The following is a 16,257-nucleotide window of genomic DNA, read 5'->3' on the forward strand; positions in this document are numbered from 1 at the left end:
AGTTGTGCACTGTGCTGAGCCTACCAGGCTCCAAACAGTACTTCCAAAATCTACAGTCACACAGATGGCCCTGGTTAATATTGTAGTTTCCAACACAAAGTTAGTAGATAGGAGTGGAGGAGAGAGATCTGTGGGGAGGAGGAATGACACACAGAAGTGTTGATGAGTTGAGAGTGGTGAGTGAGCAAAGTGTAACACATGAAATGGTTTTTTAAAAGTTGTAATAAGATGGACAACATTTGAGGAATGACAGCCTGAGGTTGTCCTCTAACATCCAGGTGTATGTCCATACACAATGTAGATGCATACACATACACACACACACATACACACACAGGCACACACAGAGGCAAACTACACAAACACACACACACACACTCCCACATGTGCACGCACGCACACAAACATGCACGCATGCATGCATGCACACAGAGAAGACGTCTCTGAAGTCTCCATGTGGTGCTGAGCAACCGGTTTGCTATAACTCCAGGCAGAAAGGAATGAACAGAGAGCTGTTGCCAGGAATTAGGGCTCTCAAGGCACAGATGATGTGAAGGACACACACTGTTTACAAAGCATTTTCCGAGGGTTGCACATTCTCTTTCTTGAGTAAACTTACAATAAGGAAACTAGACAGAGGACATCAGTGGTTTCTCTCCAGACAGTGAGGTGTGGGTCTTATGCAAAGAAGGAGCAGTGTCAGCAAGACCATCACTGCTGCTGATGGATGGACATATGACAGCTCAGGAGCATAAATTGAGTCTTTTATTCCAGACATCCTAATGCATACAGTTTCTTATAATATGCAAACTGAAAAGCGCACTCCTCCATGACAAACAAAGCAAGCACGACAGTAAATAGCACCTGAGCATTAAAGAATATATTCCACAATTGCAATAAACCTCTGTGGAGAAGACGGAAAATATCTCATTCAGGAGATTTCATTACTTTTCCAGCAAACAAACCAGCCAGAAATTCAATTTCACAATGAGAAGAGCAAGTACAGAGCCCTCCAACCCTGGACAGGAGTACAGGCCACCTTGCTTTATTCTTCCTGCCTCTGTGGTGAGGACTTACAAATATTCCTCAACCTTGCTGCTACCGCAGGGGAAAAGGATGAAGATTAGCAAACGCTTTTCATTCTCACATGCTTTTATCAACAGCCTTCCTTCTTCTTGAGATCACTCATTAGACACTACTTCTCATTGAGTCCCATGGCCTGCTATATGGACTCGAGTGATAGCCAAGGTTGACTTGGGGTGGCTCAGGATATGATAGTCTTCCATCCTCACAATGCCCTGCACAAGGTCACCTTGACAGTGAGTACATACCTGGAAAGAAGGAAGACCCTGGAACTACACTGTTAGAGGCTACATTTGGGATCATCACTCATTTGGGGTCATCACACATTTGGGATCATCACAAACAATACAAAGGAGTGAAAATAGAGATAGTTTGAACTTCTAGGTAAGAGAAGCTACTGGTGTTGACTGGGTTATTCCCTATTATGTTTTGAAACATCTCAATCTCTCTCTCTCTCTCTCTCTCTCTCTCTCTCTCTCTCTGCATAGGATTTGGGTATAGTCCTTTCTCCTTTCTCCCTTGGGTCTCATGGGTGTAACAGTCAACAAAGGCCTTGGCTATTATGGGTGAATCTGATAGGCCCCCCTTGGGAGAAGGGCCGAGAAGAGGCAGCACCAATGACTCAGGCATTGGGAGTCAGTGAGTAGAAGAGCTTGCTGCAGACTCGGTTGCTAAGGAAGTTAGGCCTGACTTTATACCACCCCTCATTGACTTAGGTGGCTGACTCTGCTGCATTGTCCTTTTGTCATTGGTGTCTCCAGTCAGGTGTCTCTTCATCAGCAGTCTCTGAGCTTGGCTCAAGGAGAAAGTACCTGCTGTTCATGTTGATGCAGGCTGGCCTGGGCACCTGGGCAGGGCTTTTGTGACTTGGGTAGGCTGGCTGGCAGTTTCTCCTATGCTTGGCCAAGTAGTTTGTCCAGGACAGACTTAAAGTTTTGGACAAGATAATAGGCTGGCAGGGACTACTCTCAGGACTTTCCGACTGAGACAGTTTTCTTACTGGATTTTCACATGAGTATGACACAAAAGGGAGAAACAGAATGCATTATTACTACAGAGAAGGGTTGGAGAAAGTGGAGTAAGAAATGGTCCAAGCTAGAGCAGTCCAGGTAGCACAATGCAGGCTCCTGCTGAAGGCCTTACCTAAAGCAAGCTACACCAAGACACATGAATTGTAAGAATCAATAAATTACTATTTTGCTTGGTTACCCCTGACATGGGTTTTTCTCATCAACAAGGGAGTCATTAGTCAGTAGTCAAACAACAGAAGGGACTGTATCAAGGAGTGCTCAACTGTGGTATGTGGTGATTAAAGGTTTCAGTTGAGTAAGCAGAGTTCACCTTATAGCTGGACACCCTGGAGGTCAGCAGGAGATTTGGCAAGATTAGCAACTGTGGCAGTATCTCGCTTGTACAAATAAAGCCTATTGAAGGTCAAACAATGGAGCTTTCCACTAGCTAACCATAGAGGTCTGGAAGTCTGTACAGACAGACAGGAATGAGGTAGCTGTGTAGAAACAGGATGTAAGCAGGGATAAACATGAACTCTCTCTCTCTCTCTGTTGTCTGCTGAAACACTAGGAAGAAAGGTGTGGCTGTGGCTTATTCCTTCTCCTCTCTGATCTCTCAGTATTTTCGTCTGTATCTGACTCTGGGATTTTATTATCTGGACCAATTAAGAACTACATTTATAAGTTACAGCACAGCGGCACTTAGAAACAAGGTTCTCTGATAGTATGAACTGTTCCCCCATGTCTGTGTGTTTTCATTTCTAATCCATCAAGTGTAATAAGGGAGCACCCTGTATGGAAAGCCAGGGGTCTTCACTACAAGTACAGATGAGCCACTGACTGGCTATATACACTGGACAAACACTTGCTTAAGTTTTTGAGGTATAATATTTTCTGTATCTGTCAAGTAATTCCAGCTGTCTGGTCCCCAGGAAACCCTGCCACTATAAAAGTCCCAGTATTTGCTATTTCCAGCAATTTATGCTGCTCAGAAACCAAGCAAGAAGAGCAGCCACCCAGGTCTCCCCAGCACTTGTTAGCATTCTCCCTATGCTGCTGAACTACATTCTCTTTGACTCAATTTCATCCCATGGTGGTCATTTTACCAAAGGCTACATCACAGCGTGTGTAGCTTGTCCAGAGTTGTGGTTTGCAGCCCTTGCCTCTGTCCCCAGGCTGAGCCTGTCTTCTTTTCCACAGCTGATAGTTTCTCTACATGTCCTCTCTATTCTGGAGTGCCCTGATGTACTTGTACTCATCACCACATTCACTAAACTGAAGACAAGGGTGATAGGCTCATGGTGTCCGTGCTGGACGGGGAGGGCAGCATCCTGAACCTTTCACCTTAAGAAGGCAATTGTTTGCCAAGCAGCTGTCTTCCTAGCAGCTTTTTCTTTATTGCTGTTTCTGCTGTCCCTGTTGCTGCTGCTTCTGTGGTTTCTGTTTTTGTTTTTTGAGACAAAGTCTCGCTGTATAGAGCCCGCTGGCTTGAAACTTGATTTGTGTACCAGACTGGCCTAGAAGACACAACAGTCCTCCTGCCTGTGCCTCCTGAGCAATAGGTATAAAGGTTTTTGCCATCATTCTCATCTTTTGGTGTCTTTCTGAGGTCTTGAGCACACTTTCACTTTCTCTTCTGTTCATTGATGGTTCACTGGACACTGGCTGTGAAACAACACTTACAGTAGAGGCTAGGCAACATTAAAATACACCCCTCTCATTTAACTAAGCCAGGATGAGGAGAAGGTAGCTGAACTTTTCAGCAGGGCAGCATGCCATATATATCAGCACTAACAATGAGGTTTTTATTTCTCTGAGTCAGCTTTAAAAATGATGTTGACTTTTATGGTCGATAGGTTATAGATCACCATATTTATGTCAAGACATATTGGCATGAAAATAAATCAATGAAAATATTAATACACAAGCCATGTGTTTAAATGAAACCCCTTGCAACTCCACACTTCTCCTCATATTTCACTATGGGGCTCTCAGAAACCTCTCCTCTGACACCGAACATGAAATCAAGGCTCATTTTCATTATCCACAACTACTGTTTTTAATCAGCTTTGTATGTAACCAGCTTCAAAAATCTCCACTTTGTTCTTTTACCATAAACATACATAACTGCCTTCCATTATTAATAGCAATGTCACTTCAAATTTATGGCTTATGTTTAAAAGAAGTATCTCAGAGCAAAGCCCTGGCTGATATGCTTTATAATAAGTGAAGCTCTGTTTCTGGAGACTGACTTAACTATCATTTTATATCCACACTTTATTTTACAGTCATATGTCTCAGAAATCAAGTCCATAATTTAGCGCTGGAAAAGAAAACGTGTTCTTTGCATGTGCTTTCTCTCCTCTTAGGACACACCAGGTACCTGCAGCTTACAAGTCCCTTCTGAGGGATCAGTGCTCCCAGAGCAGTGAGACCTGAACATTCATTCACCAAGTGTGATCTGCTCCTAACTCCAGAAGTGCCATCACCCCAGCCCCAGGTCCTAGGAAGGACCACACAGGCAAACAATGGGAGTGTTAGTCCACAGCTGATAGTCCGTACTGCGTGAGTGGCCTGACTACTGGAACCAGTCACCATGTCCTGGGAGGACTTCTTGGGCTGTGTGTAGAGATTGAGGCATCTCCAACAGGAGCAGAAGCCAAACCCTAGCAGGCTTGTCCAACATTTTGATATTGCAACACATCTTAAAACTTCATGCTCTAGAAATGCTCAATAGAGTTGCAAAAAATGAAATAAAACCTCATAATTCTAAAGAAAGATTAAAATTTTGTGTTGGGCCACAATCATTGCTATCCTGGGTGCATGCAGCCAGGTCATAGGCTGTCACACCTGATGGGGACAGGAAGACTCGTGGGAGGTTAGGAGGAAGCAGAAACTGAACAGAGAGGTATGAGGCAGAGAAATGAAGGAGTAAGGCACCTGTTGGCCGGCGTAGATGTCTGTCCAGCCTCCCTCCTCTCATAATTGGTTTATCACCCATTCCATCTCACTTGCCACCTACGCATTGTGGAATCCACCCACCCATCACTATCTGTCTCCTAGACTAGCACAATGGTCCCCACTTACCTTGCTCAAGCAGCTCTGTGCCCTCAACCAGCAAGTCCCATCACATCATAGTGCTTTTCCTGCACATAAGCAGACACTAAACTTATTAGGAGGATCAAAGCAAACCTGCCTAAATGGAAAAGGCTTACACACACCAACACAGCAACCCTCAAAGTACACAGATCCTCAAGCTGTCTCAAAAGTCACAAAGCATGAAGAAACAAGAAGCTGAATTGTGTTCATGCTAAGAATGAGGCTAGTGTTGTGGCCTCACCTACAGGCAGGATTGACAGTCTGAGGTCAGCCTGGACCATATAGCAAAATCCTATCAGGAAATAAAATTAAGAACTTTTATTTCTCTAAAAAATTGAATATGGACGTGTATATACCATTAAGACAGGAAAACAAGATATGAAGTAGGAAAGAAAATTGTGACACAAATAGCTCGGGAGTTTTTAACCTAAAATATATAGAGCTGATTTATCAACAATTAAGAGACAGACAACAGAATAAGAATAGTTACAACACCCTGGAACAATTGCTTTATAACAAAAGATCTAGGTCAGGGTGAGCAGAAGCCTTTCCTCTTTCAAAAACGATGGGTGAAGATGACACCTCATGGGATGACTGTAAAACAAGGCTCAGAACAAAGCAAACCCTTTTTTCCTTATTGTGTCTCCTCTTCCCAGTGTCCCTCTGTATTTTCAGGACACTCCCTGCATCAGCTGTTATGGACCTATATGAGGAACTTGCATCTCTAAAAGACAGGAAGAGCCATATAGATGTCCCTGTGGAGTGTGGGCCTGAGCAGCAGGAGACAGTAGCCCGGGGAACATTGTTTCCCGTTCCCTGTCTCTGACCAGAAGGAGAAATAGCATGAAGACCACTGTTTTTCTCTTCCTGTCCCTGACCAACAGAGGACAGTAGCACGGGGAGCATTGAGTTGGCTCAGATTCTCAGAAGACAGCCCATTAGAGCTGGGCACTCTGTTGCCCTTGTGGGGACCACCTCAGTGACACATATCTTTAATCCTCATATTGGCTCTCTCTGTGGGCATGTTGTTCCTTATTCCTGCTCTGGCTCCTCAAAAAATGGTAGCTCATGGGTCAGATCCCTGCTTCCTGGGTGATCCAAGCTAAGACAACATTGACAAAGTGAGTCTTCCCAGTGAATAGTTTGGGGTTATCCATACTATTAGCTTTTGCATTACAAGTTACTAGAAGTGCTCTCTGCCTTTGGAATGAGAAGAATGAAGGAAGGGATCCTGGTTCTCTGAGGCCTTGAACAACTTTACCTCAGGCTTTACAACCAATTTCCTCTCTTACCCCACACCAAACCAATCTTTATTTCTTTATACGCAGAAACTGAGACTCAAGCATGATATATAGAAAGATCTTTGATGTTAAATGAAAACAAAAGGAGATAAAATTTCTTAGACATGCCTCTTTGGTTCTACGTCTAGAGACAGTGATGGAGATTCCATGTCCGTAGAGGGATGTTGCAATGTTCGTTTTTTGTTATTGCTGTTGTTTGATTTGGGTTTTTTACATCTTACACTGAAGCTAAAATTTTTGACTTCAGAGTTCAGTTTGGAGGTGTCACCACTCTTACAGCGGATCAACAAGAGCATGACATCAGTTTTTCTGCAGCAATAGCAGCCCCAGAACCTTCTTTGCTGTGACAACACAATGTTTCCTACCCTCTCCAATGTCTACGCTGGCATCAAACTGCCAGTTATGTCACATCCTTGTCAACAGAAAGCAAAGCCCTAAGACTACTACACAAATTCACTATTGAAATTAAGTATTCACTATATCAGACACTCTCCGAAATTATTCAAGAATGCAATTTGCTGTTGTTGTGAAAACAAAAATATCCTCAGTTTCCCTCATTTCAGAAGAATTCAGATGCTGAATCAGGATTCGGGTACAGAGCGAGCATGAGTCCACAGTATAAAATGTAACACAAAATTAGTTAAAAACTAGTGTAAGTATTTAACTCTTAAGACTCCAGGTAAACTATAAAAGTGGGTAGCAGATAACTATGTAGATCTACTACTTAATCATCTCCTACACGCTCTCAGTTGTTTCCTGTGTCTGAGAAGCACACATTCCAAAGCACATACCAGTAGAAACCTGACTCTGTGTTTGGTACGGACACCTGCCTAAATTTACCATGCTTCTTCCTACACAGATGTAGGATGAGGTTTAACTTATAAATGAAGCACAGGAAGGGACTAATAGCAGTAACTAATAACAGAACAAAATAATTATGACAACATATTGAAAATGCATGCTTTGGGGACATTGTTGAGTAAAATGAGGGCTACTTTGACATGAGAATTTCAGTACTATGATAGACAGTGCATCTGATAACCTAAATGGCTACCAAGTGACTAATGGGCAGGTAGCTTATGCAGAGTGCATACACCTGACAGAACCGGTTCATGGGATGGAACAGCACATCAAGAGAATTTGTGATGTTGCTCTGAGTGGCACACAATTAAAAGTTGGGAACTGTGCATTGCTGAAATTTTCCATATAACTTTTTTGAACTGTAGCTGCCTTCATACAACAGTAATCTCAGACAGTAAAGTCCAGGATAAAGGGGGAACAACTGTATTCTTTTTAGTTGTTTTTCTGACTTGAGGTCAGATTTTGTTGTACATAATGAAGTCAGTATGATGGGGAAGTCCTTCTGTGTACATGTTGTCTTATTGGTTGATGAATAAAGCACTGTTGGCCAATAGGGAAGCAAGATAGGTGGGACTAGGAGTCAAGGAGGATTCTGGGAAATGTAGACAAGAGTGAAGAGTCACCATGTGATCCCTGGAGAACAAGGTACAAGTCTGGCATCCTAAGTAAGATAAGAACTTATAAAAATATATATTAGTAATTATGGGTTAATAATTAAGTCAGAGATAGACATTAAGAAACCATAGCAAATGGCCAACAGCTTCATAATATCTGGTGTGTTATTTGGGGGCTGAGACAGGGGCGGGACCCAGGCAGCTGGTGGGAAGAATGCATAGCACAGCAATATATACAGTGAGGGAGGGTGACTTGCTATTTCTTTCCAAGCCTTGCTTGAGTAGGAGGGGCCAATTGTGCTATAGGGAGGTAAGAATGTTCTCCTGAAATCTGGTTTTGTAAAAGGAAGTTGAGAGAGATCCCAACTCAACATGTTTAGACCCCCTAGTGACTAGCCCATCACAGAGTGACTTGCCCTTCTGCCCTCTCCTGAGAAACCGGAGACCTCAAGATAAACCTAAAAGATAACCCTCCCTTATCCAGGAACTAGCTCACCACATTCCTGCTCAATGCTTAACTGTGAAATGCCTAAAGAGTGCTTGCTTGAGATAACCTATAACCTTCCTGTTAACACATAAGCTATCATTTAACTTCCTCATCCGTTATGTTTATGATGTTTGCCTAACTCCCCGATTCAGTTTTTCCCTTTAAAAAACCCCCAACTGCAGCTACTAGGGGTCAAATTCCTCTGCTCCTGTGAGGGTCATGAGCTCAGCCCCAGTGCACTGGTTCCCCAAATAAACCTCATGTGCTTGAATTATTGGGGCGTCGGCTTATCCCGAGACTTGAGTGAGAGTCTCCGCACTCTGGGGGTCTTTCATTTGGGGGTTTGTCCAGGATTTGCAACCACCCAAATTCTTGGGGAGCCCTCTTGGATGTAAGATTCTGTCTTTGTCTGTGTCTTTGTCTGCCAGCTGTCTGAATCTGGTACTTTTGGTTTGCAGTCATCTGCGCCCATGAGAGCAATGATCTCCCTTATCCGGGATGGAGGGGAGAGTTATCGACAGATATGTCAGGAGATAACTGACTGTTGCCCTGGGAGACAGCCCAGGAGGTCTGATGGAAGTCCGGGGATGCCCGGAGATTTCCTGTCTGGGTGCCGAGGAGAGATTTTGAGTCCACTCGGTCATCTGATTCTGTTTCCTAGTGTTGAAATCCCGCAAGAGGCGGTCTCTGGTTTTGGCTTTCTCTGTCTTTTTGAGTGCTCTATTTGTCTTCTTTTGTGTGACTTGGACAATGGGACAGACTGTCAGTACTCCTCTTGGTCAAACTCTCGACCACTGGATGGAAATTAGAACTAGGGCATGCAACCTGTCTGTAGAAGTTAATAAGGGACCTTTGTTCTTCAGAATGGCCAATGTACAACATTGGCTGGCCTCCGGAGGGTACACTTGACCTTACTGTGATTTCTGCCATTAAGAATATGTTTTTTCGAGCATCAGGTAAACAGGCCGGCTTCCCGGCCTGTGTTCCAGCGCCGGCAGATCCCCTGGGAACTGCACAGAGCTCCCAATCCCAGCGGGAGCCAAGCACCCCAGACTCCAGATCTTCTCTCCCACCATCGAGACCAGGAAACGAGAGGAGCCTGGGAGTCCAGGGAAGTAGCTATCCCTCCGGCAGCATCCGGTAAACAGGCCGACATCCCGGCCTGTGTTCCAGTGCCTGCAGATCGCCTGGGAACTGCACAGAGCTCCCAATCCCGGCGGGAGCCAAGCACCCCAGACTCCAGATCTTCTCTCCCACCAACGAGACCAGGAAACCAGAGGAGCCAGGGAGACCAGGGGAGTAGCTGTTCCGGATCAGGTACAACAGGACCCAGCATAGGATCCAGGGGACCAGGTAGGAGGCTAAGTGCCCCAGATTCCTGTTCTTCTTCTCCACCCACGGACCAGCATTTGGACAAGGAATAGAAGAACCACCAGATTATTGGACTTGCTAGCACCCACCAAAAGGGAACTCTGGTCCCCAGACCAGTAAGGGGCTCTTTCTGCACCCACTAGAAGAAGAGATGGGAAAGAGACAATACAAAAACACAGTCAGCAACAGAAAAACAAATATGACACCGCCAGATTCTAGAGACTCCACACCAGCAAGACCACAACATTCCAATGCGAATGAAGCAGAAGAGAACGACCTTAAAAGCACTTTCATGAAAATGATAGAGGCCCTAAAAGAGGATATTGGAAAATCCCTCAAAGAAATGGAAGAAAAAACAAACCAAAAAATGCAAGAAATGGAAGAAAAAACAAACCAAAAAATGCAAGAATTGGATGAAAAAACAAACCAAAAAAGGCAGGAAATGGAAGAAGAAATGAAGCAAAAAATGCAAGAAATGGAAGAAAAAACAAAGCAAAAAAATGCAAGAATTGGAAAAAGAAACATACCAAAAAAGGCAGAAAATGGAAGAAGAAACAAAGCAAAAAATGCAAGAAATGGTAGAAAAAACAAAGCAAAAAATGAAAAAATGGAAGAAGAAACAAACCAAAAAAGGCAGGAAATGGAAGAAGAAACAAAGCACAAAATGCGAGACATGGAACAAAAAGCAAACCAAAAAATGCAAGAAATGGAAGAAAGAACAAACCAAAAAATTCATAAAAGGCAACAAACAGACGAACAGATAAACAGAAAATTGCAAGAAGCAATGCAAACACTGCAAGGGTTGAAAACTGAAATAGAGACATTAAAAAAAACACAATCTGAAGAAAGGCAGAAAATAGAAAAGCTGGACAAACAGTCAGGCACTACCAATAAAAGCATTACCAACAGAATAGAAGAGATGGAAAAGAGAATCTCAAGTGTTGAAGATACACTAGGAGAACTGGATTTATCAACCAAAGAAAACCTTAAATCCAACAAATCCTTAACAAAAAACATCCAGGAAATATGGGACACCATGAAAAGACCAAACCTAAGAATAATAGGTATAGAAGAAGGAGAAAAAATCCACCTCAAAGGGGCAGAAGGCATATTCAACAAAATCATAGAAGAAAACTTTCCCAACCTTAAGAAAGACATGCCAATGAAGGTACAAGAAGCCTACAGAACACCAAATAGAGTGGACCACAAAAAAAATCCCCTCGCCACATAATAATCAAGACCCCAAACATACAGAATAAAGAAAGAATATTAAGAGCAGCTAAGGAAAAAGGTCAAGTAACATATAAAGGCAGACCTATCAGAATTACACCTGATTTCTCCATGGAAACTCTGAAAGCCAGAAGGTCCTGGATAGATATTCTACCTACACTAAGAGACCATGGATGCCAGCCCAGACTACTATACCCGGCAAAGCTCTCAATCACTATAGATGGAGAAAACAAGATATTCCATGACAAAACTAGATTCAAGCAATATGTGTCCACTAACCCAGCCCTACAGAAAAATTTGGAAGGAAAACTCCAACCCAAGGAAGCTAACTACAACCAGAAAAACATAAGCATTAGAGAATCCCTCTCTACCAACAGCCAAAAGAACAAAGGGGTGAAATTCCATACATAATTCCACCACCAACAACCATCGCAAAACGAAGAAGGATGAGCAATCAATGGTCATTAATATCCCTCAATATTAATGGCCTTAACTCACCCATAAAAAGACACAGACTAGCAGAATGGATTCTGCTGCATACAAGAAACACACCTCACCCTCAAAGACAGACATTACCTGAGAGTTAAAGGTTGGGAAAATTTTTTTCAATCAAATGGACCCAAGAAACAAGCAGGGGTAACAATCCTAATATCTAACAAACTAGACTTTAAAATAAAATCAATCAAAAGAGAGGAAGGAAGTCATTACATACTCATCACAGGTGAAACCCACCAAGATGAAGTGTCTATCCTGAACATCTATGCCCCCAATACAAAGGCATCCACATTCCTTAAAGAAACATTATTAGAACTTAAATCTCATCTAAAGCCCCACACAGTTATAGTGGGAGATTTCAACACACCACTCTCACCACTAGACAGGAATATCAGACAGAAACTCAACAAAGAAGCAAAGGGTCTAATAGAAGTAATGACCCAACTGGGATTAGCAGATATCTATAGAACATTTCATCCACATAAAAAAGAATATACCTTCTTCTCACCACCACATGGAACCTTCTCAAAAATCAACCACATACTTGGCAACATATCAAACCTCAGCAGCTACAAAAAAATTGGAATAACTCCATGCATCTTATCAGACCACCATGCTTTAAAATTAGAATTCAACAACAACACAAATTGCAGAAAACCTACAAACTCATGGAAATTGAATAATGCTCAACTGCACCATCCCTGGGTCAAAGAGGAAATAAAAAAAGAAATTAAAGACTTCCTCGATTTCAATGAAAATGGAGACACAACATACCCAAACCTGTGGGACACTTTGAAAGCAGTGCTACGGGGGAAGCTCATAGCACTAAGTGCTCACATGAAGAAACAGGATAACAGTTATACCAGAGAATTAACATCACAGCTAAAAGCTCTAGAACACAAAGAAGCAAACTCCCCTAGGAGGAGTAGACGCCAGGAAATAATCAAATTGAGGGCTGAAAACAATAAAGTAGAAACGAGGAAAACAATACAAAGAATCAATGCAACAAAGAGTTGGTTCTTTGAGAAAATCAACAAGATAGACAGACCTTTGTCCAAACTTACCAAACAGCAGAGAGTGAACACGCAAATTAACAAAATCAGAAATGAAAAGGGGGACATAACAACAAACTCTGAGGAAATCCAGAGAATCATTAGGTCATACTTTGAAAACCTGTATTCCACAAAATTCGAAAATTTAAAGGAAATGGATGACTTCCTGGACAGCTATCATTTGCCAAAACTAAATCAAGAACAGATAAGCAATTTAAATAGACCTATAACCCCTATGGAAAAAGAAGCTGTCATCAAAAGTCTCCCAACCAAAAAAAGTCCAGATCCAGATGGCCTCAGTGCAGAATTCTACCACAAATTCAAAGAACAGCTTATACCAATTCTTCTCAAAGTGTTGCACACAATAGAAGCAGAAGGGTCTTTGCCAAACTCTTTCTATGAGGCTTCAATAACCTTGATCCCCAAGCCACACAAAGACACAACTAAGAAAGAGAACTTCAGACCAATATCCCTCATGAACATTGATGCAAAAATACTCAATAAAATACTGGCAAATTGGATCCAAGAACACATCAAAACAATCATTCACCATGATCAAGTAGGTTTCATCCCAGGGATGCAGGCATGGTTCAACATACGAAAATCCATCAACGTAATCCACCATATAAACAAGCTGAAAAACAAAAATCACATGATCATCTCACTAGATGCTGAAAAAGCCTTTGACAAAATCCAACACCCCTTCATGATAAAGGTCTTGGAGAGATCTGGGATAACAGGGACATACTTAAACATAATAAAAGCTATATACAGTAAACCAACAGCCAACATCAAACTAAATGGACAGAAACTCAACGCAATTCCTCTAAAATCAGGAACAAAACAAGGCTGTCCACTCTCTCCATACCTTTTCAACATGGTACTTGAAGTTCTAGCTATTGCCATACGACAACAAAGGGGGATCAAGGGCATACAAATTGGGAAGGAAGAAGTCAAACTTTCACTGTTTGCAGACGATATGATAGTTTACATCAATGACCCAAAGAACTCTACCAGGGAACTCTTATAGCTGACTAACACCTTCAGCAAAGTGGCAGGCTACAAGATCAACTCAAGAAAATCAGTAGCCCTACTATATACAGATGATAAAAGGGCTGAAAGAGAAATTAGAGAAACATCACCCTTTACAATTGCCACAAACAACATAAAATACCTTGGGGTAACGCTAACCAAACAAGTGAAAGACCTGTATCGTAAGAAGTTTGAATATTTAAAGAAGGAAATTAAAGAAGCCCTCAGAAAATTTAAAGATCTCCCATGCTCTTGGATAGGTAGGATCAATGTAGTAAAAATGGCAATCCTGCCAAAAGCAATCTACAGATTCAATGCAATCCCCATTAAAATCCCAGCACAATTCTTCACAGACCTTGAAAGAACAATAATCAATTTTGTATGGAAAAACAAAAGACCCAGGATAGCCAAAACAACCCTGTTCAACAAGGCAACGTCCGGAGGCATCACCATCCCTGACCTCAAGCTCTATTATAGAGCTATAGTCCTGAAAACAGCTTGGTATTGGCACAAAAATAGACAGGTAGACCAATGGAATCGAATTGAAAATCCGGGCATTATCCCACACACGTACGAACATCTGATCTTTGACAAAGAAGCTAAAAATATACAATGGAATAAAGAAAGCATCTTCAACAAATGGTGCTGGCATAATTGGAGACTGGCATGTAGAAGAATGCGGATCGATCCATGTTTATCGCCATGCACAAAACTTAAGTCCAAATGGATCAAAGACCTCAACATAAATCCAGCCACACTGAACCTCTTAGAACAGAAAGTGGGTGGTACCCTTGAACCAATTGGTACAGGAGACAGCTTCCTGAACATAACACCAGTAGCACAGACAGTGAGATCAACAATTAATAAATGGGACCTACTGAAACTGAGAAGCTTCTGTAAGGCAAAGGACACAGTCAGCAAGACAAAAAGGCAGCCCACAGAATGGGAAAATATGTTCACTAATCCCACATCTGACAGAGAGTTGATCTCCAAAATTTACAAAGAACTCAAGAAGCAAGTCTCCAAAACAGCAAAGGACCCAATTAAAAAGTGGGCTGCAGAACTAAATAGAGAGTTTTCAGTAGAGGAGTCTAAAATGGCTGAGAGGCACTTGAGAAAGTGCTCAACATCCTTAGTCATCTGGAAAATGCAAATCAAAACAACTCTGAGATACCATCTCACTCCTGTCAGAATGGCTAAAATAAAAAACACCAATGACAATTTATGCTGGAGAGGATGTGGTGAAAGGGGGACACTCATCCATTGCTGGTGGGAGTGCCAACTGGTTCAGCCACTTTGGAAATCAGTATGGAGATTCCTCAGAAAAATGGGAATAAACCTACCACATGACCCAGCAACTCCACTCTTAGGCATATATCCAAAAGATGCCCATTCATACAACAAAGATGTCTGTTCCACTATGTTCATAGCAGCTTTATTTGTAATAGCCAGAACTTGGAAGCAACCTAGAAGTCCCTCACCCGAAGAGTGGATAGAGAAAATGTGGTACATCTACACAATGGAGTACTATTCAGCAGAAAAAAATAATGGAATCATGAGATTCGCAGGCAAATGGATGACACTAGAAGAAACCATCCTGAGTGAGGTAACCCAGTCACAAAAAGAGAAACATGGCATGTACTCTCTCATATATGGATTTTAGACATAGATCTGGGGAGTGCCAGCCTACAATCCCATGGCCAGAGAGTCTGGGAAACAGAAACTTCATTTAGTGGCCGGTTAAGTACTGAGCTGAACTCAAGAAAGCCAGTAACAGAGAGGGAGGACTGATGATCAAAGGGATTAAGACTGGGCTGGTTTAACCCCCAGAAACAGCTGACCAGACAAAGGTTAACTCTTGAATCCCAGGCATCAGCCTGGGAATCCAGCATGGGACTGATCAATACCCCCTGAATTTGGGTGTCAATGAGGAGGCCTAGGGAACCTATTGAGCCTTGGGCAGCAGATCAGTACCCATCCCAAGTATACTCACGGACTTTGGACTCCCATAGAACAATGTGAGGTGCACTCTCACCCTGAACTCTTGGGGAAGGGTCTAGGCCCTGCCCTATATGAAATGACAGACTATGGACACCCCTATGGAGGGCCTCACCCTCCCTGGGGGAATGAGGGGATAACGGGGGAGGGTTGGGGGGATGGCACGGGAGGAGGGGAAGGAATGGGAGCGGGACCTGGAACTGACTTTTGAAGCAACCTCGTTTCTTATCTAAATTTAAACTGGAAAAAAAAGAAAGTTATTTGAATGCATGTTAAACATTAATGTAATTTTTGAAAGGTTATATCTGATTCTTTTTTTACCAAAATAAATCTGGAGAAAAAAAAAAGGAAAGAGGAATCAGCAGAATCAAAAAAAATAAAAATAAAACAAAAGATCAGAAAAAAAAAGAATATGTTTTTTCAGAAGAGTCCAGGGCATTACCCTGTCCAAGGACGTTATATTTGTGTCTGGGAAGATCTGGCACAAGATGCTCCATCCTGGTTAAAACCTTGGACCCAGAAAAGTAAGCCAGGCTTCCGAGTCCTGGCACTTTGCAGCACAGAGAAAAAAAAAACGAAATCAGAAATGGCAGAGTCTAAACTGCCAAATAAGACTCAATCCTT

At 42.4% G+C, this 16,257-nt stretch overlaps 1 pseudogene; it reads left to right on the forward strand.

The window, feature by feature from the left end:
- Positions 1 to 16,257, forward strand: part of LOC121142160 — a 116,746-nt pseudogene that overhangs the window by 96,383 nt on the left and 4,106 nt on the right.

The sequence above is a fragment of the Mesocricetus auratus genome, unplaced genomic scaffold, assembly GCF_017639785.1.
Source record: "Mesocricetus auratus isolate SY011 unplaced genomic scaffold, BCM_Maur_2.0 Super-Scaffold_100009, whole genome shotgun sequence".
Lineage (NCBI taxonomy): Eukaryota > Metazoa > Chordata > Mammalia > Rodentia > Cricetidae > Mesocricetus > Mesocricetus auratus.